Raw genomic sequence first — 6950 nt, forward strand, 5'->3', positions numbered from 1 at the left:
TTAATAGTGGGAATCCTCATCACCACTATTAATTATGGTATGGTCCAGATGATCTTTTAGATATGATTCATTTTTTTTATTATTATTATTTTTGCTCTAAAATGATCTCTATCAATATGTGATGGTGGAGTGGATCAGCCCATTAATGCGGTCCATTGATGTAGCCCACATGATGTGTATAAGGCCCATTACTGCAGGCCATTAATGTAGCCCACTTGATGTGTATGAGGCCCATGTGCAGGGCCCACCTGTGATGTATTTTTGGCCCATGTGCGCACTACCAGAAAACAGGGCAAAGGCTACGGATAAAATCCGTAGCTAATGACCTATGGCTACGGTTTTAGTCCGTAGCACGACCGTAGTCGTAGGTGCCGTAACAATAGGCCTAAAACCTATGGCTACGGATTTAATCCGTAGCTATCGATTCAAATAGCTACAGATATAATTCGTAGCAATAATTTCTGTAGCCACAAGCAACTACAGTTACGGATAGTATTTGTAGCTAAAAGTGGTGTTACATCCGTAGCAATATTCAGAATTTAATAACAGCTACAGTTGTAAGATTACTAGCTACGGTCAATATCCGTAGCTATTACTTACATTTAAAGGAACTTATAATCATTCATTCATTCAATTACTACCTGCATAATCATTCATTCATTCACTCAATCAATTACAATCATTCATTCATTCAATAATTCAATTACAATTACAATCATTCATTCATTCATTCAATAATCCAATTACAATTACAATAATGCTACAAGTACAAATCTTGGTGAGTCTGTGTGCACTCGCATATGGCCAGGTGATTTCTTCATCCACCATAGATAGAAAATGGATGCGAGTATCAATAGTCCACTTGCACATCCGACAGCTATATCGATAACTTCTCCTGCGCATCTTCTGTAATTATATTCGAGGGCGAACCACTACTAGAGGACTGCAACATAAAAAGAAAGAATCAATCAATTGAAGAATGATGAAAACTAAATGCAAGGAAAACATAAAATTCCCATGATGTAAACTGAATTAATGCTTCAAACAATGTTCATACATTGCTAAAGTACCGTTGAAGCAAGCAATCATTCACTACACCACACATTCCATAGAAGTACAACAAGTTCAAAAACACCTGCAGATGATTCATACATACCTTATTATAAGAATCAAATACCATAGCATTAGTCAAGTGATGAAAATTTGAAAATGGAAAAGGAATCAAGAGTGCGTGGTAAAACTGAAAATATGAAGAGATGAAAGTGCTTGTAATTGGAAACTTTCAAAGGAAAGAAAAAAGAAGTAACTATTAAAGCATCTTATTAAGCCCACATGCACCTCATACAAGGCCACCCTACTGGCCTACCACTTGCATGGGAAGTCTGACATGTGCATCAGGTGAGCTCAATGTGAAGAAAACCTAGAGAAAAATCTGCCAGTAATGGGTCACTCCTGGCAGTACGATAGAAGAAAACTAACTAACAAACTCCCAAAGAGGACCACGTCCTCTATATATCAATGAAGCTAAAAAAGCATTTTCCAATATAGACAATTGTTCTTTTTTCTTTTTTCTTTTTTCTTTTTTAAGGGGATATTAGACATACTCAATGTTGCAGCCATACATTGATATATCTCAAAATATTGCACTGCCCATTTACAAATATTCATGAATATCATCGATACATGCGACACGTATCAACGATATCTCAAAACAGAATATTCAGTTGCAGTTGAGCACTTGAGCATGAACCTAACAATCTAGCCAAATCAATTTTTAAACTTGATCATTTGATTTAGCATGTGAATTTCACAATCAATTTGAGACACCTTATATTAACTTGAGAGATGTAACACAAAAGATAACGCCAATGAGTGAACATACCGCCACCATGACAAGGATACATATCACTTTCCCTTCACCATTTTCGTAGAAAACCAATTGAGCTGCAAAGACAGAAAAACAAGAACATGAATAAATAATAGCAAAAACTAGTAATCTAGAAATATTTCAAATTTCATATAAAGCATAGACCGTCGTCGTAGGTGGTGCCGAGCCAATAGGTCTAAAACTAGTAATCTAGAAACTTGTAAATTTTTCATCAGAATTTCTGAAAGGAATGAATTTTACAAAATGGTCCACATTCAACAATCAACATACACATTGCCTAGCTGTTGAGTGGATGGGCCTGATTTTTGGACCACATAATTTACATGCTTGGGCCTACCTGATGCATGGCATTAATGTGAATGTCCAATAGATTTGCCTGATAGGTCCATGTGGGCACATGTAAAGGTATATGTGGACATAAGAAACTCTTGACTTCAACATAAAACAGGAGGGAGAACCCTTCAGATCAATCATGATAATAAAGAAACTATTGTACTCAAATTTTCAATCGTTAAATCCAGTAAATAAACAGGCCGGTTAAAGATTGTAAAAGAAGTTAATCATTCAAAACTCTTTCAGCCATGTGAAAAGGACCACATCCTTTATAAGGACCGTTCTTAATCTAGTTTCAAGCTTTAAATAAAATGGTTCGGTACAGAAGAACACCTTTATCTTGTCAATGACATTTTCTTTTGCTGCATTTATTGTGTGAGTTGCTCCTAGCATCTTTGCATTGCGAAGTTTATCATCTTGAACATCAACGACAATAATTTCAGAAGCCCAAATGCCCGTGCTATCTGTAAACAACTAGGAGAAGCAATTTAGTCATAATGATGTAAACCTGAGACTTAAGATTCAATAAAAGCAGAAACGTTATATTACATGCCATCAACTATGTTGAAGGAATTTGAAAAAGAAATATACAACATTTACATGGGTTGTCACCAGCATCATGGTAGAGTTGTCATCATTATTTTTTTATTTTTTATTTAAAAAAAAAGTCAAATCACTGTCCCAGCTAATTTGATCAGCAGCGTATGCATTTGCATATCAGCAATAATATCCAATTCAACATCATCATCACCTCAGACTTGTCGCAGGTATTTGGAGTCAGCTTCGAGAATCCTTTTCAAAACAGAATCACAAATTAAATTTTTTTTTTAAAAAAAAAGTTAGGTAAAACAGAGTATATATTCTCATCCCCTTAGAACATATAGACAGACGAAACTCTAGATAAAAAACAGCCACTTTGCCAACAGAGACTGGTAGCATCTGAACCAAACAAGAACAAAACCAAAAAACAAAAAAAAAAAATAAGAGAGAGAAAATGGACACCAACTTACCTACTACTTGAATCTCTCCATTGCTAATCAGATGCCTCAGAGCTTGTCCTCGAATTCAGAAAGAGGTATCATCTGCTCCTTCAGACCCTTCCTCTTTCGGATATCAGCCACTAACTGCCCCGCCTGCGATCCTGCCTCCATTGGATCAGACGACATCATGTCAAACACGCACTGTGGGAAGGGTTGTCCAGATGTTGTTGCCCTCAAAGTCCCTCAGAACCCAAACGACTCAATGACTAGGTACGCCTTGATGTTGTAGAGCGGCGTGCCATGCCTCTAAATTTCCTCAAAGACATGACCACGCTTCTGGTTTAGGACACCATAGATGCCACCGAGCACTTGTTCAGGTGCCTGTATCTCCACCAAATAGACAGGCTCCAAAAGCCTGGGTTTCGCAGTCAGCTGAGAGGCATATATGACCCTTCTTGCTGTCGGGATGATCTATCCATCGCCCTTGTGGATTGCATCAGCATAAAGAACAACGTCACAAACCTCAAAGCATATGCCCCGCATGTTTTCTTTAGCCAATGCTCCTTCCTTTGATGCCCATTGGAACCCAGCTACAACAGAATCCTTGATTTCATTCAGGTACTGAACTCCCTTGCACATGTCAACAACCATATTTGGGCCAGTAGTTTCGGGTCCAAAACACCAGATCTTCTTAGCAAGATCCTTGTCCCACCCGAACTCTTCAGATAGGATCTTTGAGCGGGCTTTTGGGTCATCCCTAGGGCCGATACGCCCCTTATCAATGGCTCAGCAAGCCCATCTTCCAAGGGACGGGCCTCCGTGTAGAGACGATTGTGCTTGTTAGGGGACTTGCTCATTACAGTCCTGACTGACTTCTCAAGCACCATCTCACGGAAAAAGACAACAAGATCCGAAACAAGAATCTCAGCCCCATCCATGAAATCTTCCTGCAAGTCCTTCAAGCAAATCTCAAGGTGGAGCTCTCCACAGATTTCTGCCCCAAAAAGCCCTTAAGAAACCCAGATTTAGGACATACCCCACAAACCTCTGCCCAAAACACCTGTTTTTTTAAATGTAGTAAATAACTCACAGATTGCATGTAGACCACAAGGTTAGAATTTATTCACTGGGTGAACCATAACCTATGAACACAAACAACAAATATGATAAAAACATTTCCCACATTTTTGCAGCATTGGACCCACATTTTGTTGGCATCACTGTCTTCTCATTTCTACTCCACACCAAAGTTCTCATTTCCCATGAGTTTTGGAGCATAGACAATAGCTTTTCATGCAACTGGGAAAACTAAATGAGGGAGCTTAGAAATGTGGCTACAAATGCAGACTAATAGAAAAGAAAGATATCCTTACAAAGCTGCAAACGAACTATCCAATCTTCAAGGTACATAGTCTTTGACATGAAATCAATGCCTATTGTAGCCTGCAGTTCATAGAGAAAAGTCGCAAGGTATTAATTCGTGTATAAATTCTGAGTTCCCTGGTTTCACTATACGAAAACAGTGTGGTCGAGAATAGAATCTGTATACAATGCTAGAAACACTCGACAAAAACCAATGGTGGTTGATCCTCAGGCCAAGTCACATGAAATAAAGCTGTTGAGCCCAATCTGGTTCAGTGCCATGGTCCCACGAGTCATCCACAGAACTCGACTAAAGATTCAACAAATTGGTCTGAGTAAAAAAAGAAAAACAACAAAAATCAGGTGGGCATAGTCCAAAAAAGGCCAGTTTGACCCGCTTCCTATCAGTACATTCTACCATCTGGACTTTATGCCTCATGCCAAACGGCTCTGCTTCCACAAAATGCAGATGAGGTTCCAATACAACATTAGCTTTACTCTGGAACTTTGATGTTCATCATTAGCTGGGTTGGATCATCCAATGATAGTGATATATTAAAGGACATGACAAATTTCTTAAATTTGATATAGGCCGTACATTTTCGTAGCTACTAATCTTGTGTTGATGATCACGCAATCAAAGTGATCGTCCAAAGGCATATGAAATCAAAATTTCCATATGACGGACAATTCATGGCTAACTAGTGCTGCCTTTTTTTTTTTCCTTTTCTTTTTCTTTTTTCTCAAAAGAATGAGGTGGGTTGGTGATCTTGGTAACATTGGAATGGACAGATGGTTCTGCACCTGGGTCACATCACATCAAACATATCCATGTCAAGTCCATGAGCTTGATATACTAAAGCATTCAGGGAAAATTTACTCCGGCAAACTTAAAGACATGTATATGACACTCATTTGTTATGAGTGATTTGGATGATGGTCATTATCCATCCAACTTCCAAAATGCACATACTAACAGCAGTACCATTCAAAACAATGCAATGCTGAAACCAAACAGAAAAAATGGTGGAAAATATTCACAATCTGACTCAACTCATATGGGAATGGAAAAGTTCCTCAGTTATCTTGAGGTCTGTTGTTTGAATGCTAGCATAGCACAACAATCCATAAGACAAACAAACTAACATTGATAAATTGAAGATTTTAAAAATAAAGCTCCACAAAATGACAGCAAATAATGATGGCATAAACATTTCCACACAAGTTCAAAATGACAAAATTGCAGCAAATTCAGATGTATACATAGTCTCAACAAACTATGCTTTTAATTTACAAAAATTAAACTCGCATTGGACAGAATCTCAAACCTCAAAAACTACTAAATGTCACAATCATACAACATAACAAAATACTCTAGTATAAGAAAGATTGCATCAGATTTAAGAATGAGAAGCAATAGCCAAACAGGTCAATGCTTCCACATAAACACATCTTGTTTCTAGAAGGCCTCAACTAGATTCAACAAACTCAGGAACTATATTGAAGGCATTAAACCACTAGCCTTTGTCACGACAAGTTCAGTAAAAGAGAGAGTTGATGTCCAGTGGACAGCCAACTGTAGAACTTTTGCCAATATATCATTTGAAACCCAACCATGAATTAGAGAAAATTGAGAAGATGATGATGACAGGAGACAAATTGCAGATACAGATGTGCATAGTCCCATCACAGATCCTACAGATATGGATTTTAGGGTACATTGCTCTGTTAAGTTACATGTTTACATACCTGAAATTCGAAAGCTCGGCTGACAAGGTTAAGACCAAAGCTTACAAGGTGCTGAAGAGGTATAACAGTGTGTTGCAACAAATGAGAATGCTGCATTACAAATCAATGCTTTTAAGAAAAGAAAAGAAAAAAAAAAAAGCTGGAGATCAAATTGGTCACCCTGCAATTTCAACCACCAGCTGGAACTGTGATATCATCCCCATGTCCATAGATTTACATGTGTTTAAATATGTAATTATGGTAAAACCTAACAGTTCATACGTGTTCAACTGCAGTTTGTACAACTTTTTAACGGTTCAACAGACAACTCACAATGGTTCAGACAGTTTTTGAGTTTCCAAGTGGTTTGGATCGAAAATAATTCAAGTATTCTTTAAGAAAAATAATGATAACAAAAACCCAAGTTCGATTTTCTTTTTTCTTTCTTTTTCTTTCTTTAAATTTGTTTTTGAGGATTTGATATTAGATTGTAATTGATTGTACTTGATTTGTGAATGCAGAGAGAAAGAACCCTTTTTGCCTCAGATACCTAAGAGCTACTTGAGAATCTTGTATGTGCACAGTACATGAATTTGATGAAATGTATGAATAAGAAAGAAATTTTTTATTATTATTTTTTTTTGTTCGCAGAGATGGAA

At 37.4% G+C, this 6950-nt stretch overlaps 1 pseudogene; it reads right to left on the reverse strand.

Moving 5' to 3' along the window:
- Positions 1-2884: 2884 nt before the first annotated feature.
- On the reverse strand, positions 2885-6515 carry LOC131255055 (elongation factor 2-like; annotated as a pseudogene).
- Positions 6516-6950: the final 435 nt, after the last annotated feature.

The sequence above is a fragment of the Magnolia sinica genome, chromosome 9, assembly GCF_029962835.1.
Source record: "Magnolia sinica isolate HGM2019 chromosome 9, MsV1, whole genome shotgun sequence".
NCBI lineage: Eukaryota > Viridiplantae > Streptophyta > Magnoliopsida > Magnoliales > Magnoliaceae > Magnolia > Magnolia sinica.